The sequence below is a fragment of the Micropterus dolomieu genome, unplaced genomic scaffold, assembly GCF_021292245.1.
Source record: "Micropterus dolomieu isolate WLL.071019.BEF.003 ecotype Adirondacks unplaced genomic scaffold, ASM2129224v1 contig_9477, whole genome shotgun sequence".
Classification (NCBI taxonomy): Eukaryota; Metazoa; Chordata; class Actinopteri; order Centrarchiformes; family Centrarchidae; genus Micropterus; species Micropterus dolomieu.
Genome location: NW_025738463.1, coordinates 1 through 1,265, shown reverse-complemented (window position 1 = coordinate 1,265; position 1,265 = coordinate 1). Strand labels below are relative to the sequence as shown.

Below are 1,265 nucleotides of genomic sequence, written 5' to 3'. Positions count from 1 at the left end.
CAGCACGTGAGTCCCATATGGTCTAGCGGTTAGGATTCCGGGTTTTAGATGGTACCCACTCTACTCCCCTTTTTTGGTTTTCCAGTAGGCAAATCTGGTGCCTGGTACGTTTTTTGGTATGACCCCCGTCGAGGTTCCCAGCGAGCTGAGGTAATACCAAAAGGTGAGATTAAAACACTGCAGACTGCTGATTGGTCAGAGAGAATCGACAACAAATCCGTTTGGAAGTAACCTAGCTAGCAGCTGGTGTGCAGCTAGCCTTGCGGTGTTCACAGCTGAGCTGCTGCTAACGTTAGCTCAGTTTGTTTTTACTTTAGTTCGCAAACGACTCCACTGATAAAAGCAGATATTGATTTGAAATTTTCCTCAGCATTTCTTTATGACTAGTTTAATTTAATTCGGCCCATTTGGGCGTTGTGTATGACAGAATCTTTAACGCCCGGCCTGTTCCACTTAGTAGACTGTAAATGACTGGACTGGGGTCGTGTGAGTCCCATATGGTCTAGCGGTTAGGATTCCTGGTTTTCACCCAGGCGGCCCGGGTTCAACTCCCGGTATGGGAATGGACATTTAGCCAGCATGGATTAGTAGAGAGATCAGTGTGCTCCTCAAGAAAAGATGTGTGTGTGCTGCGTTCTCAGCGTTGGTGTTTGAAATAACAGACACCTGAATGTTTCTGTCTGAGTCCACTTCATCTCAAACAACCGTGGCCGACCATTTCCACATCGAGTCCCAGTAGGATTTCTTGTTTTGACCCAGACGGCCTCGGTTCAACTCCCAGTCAAGAAATAGACATTTAGCCAGATTTGTCGAGAGATCAGTCTGATCCAATCCCCATTTTTCCACTGGATGGTACCAGCTCGACTCACCTTTGCTGGTTTTCTGTTGGGCAAATCAGGTACCCGGGACTTTTTTTGGTATGACCTCTTTCGAGGTTCTCAGCTCAGCACGTGAGTCCCATATGGTCTAGCGGTTAGGATTCCGGGTTTTAGATGGTACCCACTCTACTCCCCTTTTTTGGTTTTCCAGTAGGCAAATCTGGTGCCTGGTACGTTTTTTGGTATGACCCCCGTCGAGGTTCCCAGCGAGCTGAGGTAATACCAAAAGGTGAGATTAAAACACTGCAGACTGCTGATTGGTCAGAGAGAATCAACAACAAATCCGTTTGGAAGTAACCTAGCTAGCAGCTGGTGTGCAGCTAGCCTTGCGGTGTTCACAGCTGAGCTGCTGCTAACGTTAGCTCAGTTTGTTTTTACTTTAGTTCG

General features: G+C 47.3%; 1 non-coding gene across 1 annotated transcript; it reads left to right on the top strand.

Annotated features, from left to right (window-relative positions):
* The first annotated feature begins 491 nt into the window (after window positions 1-491).
* trnae-uuc lies at window positions 492-563 on the top strand. The gene has a single exon. It is a non-coding gene; the product is annotated as a tRNA-Glu (tRNA).
* The last annotated feature ends 702 nt before the right edge of the window (window positions 564-1,265 follow it).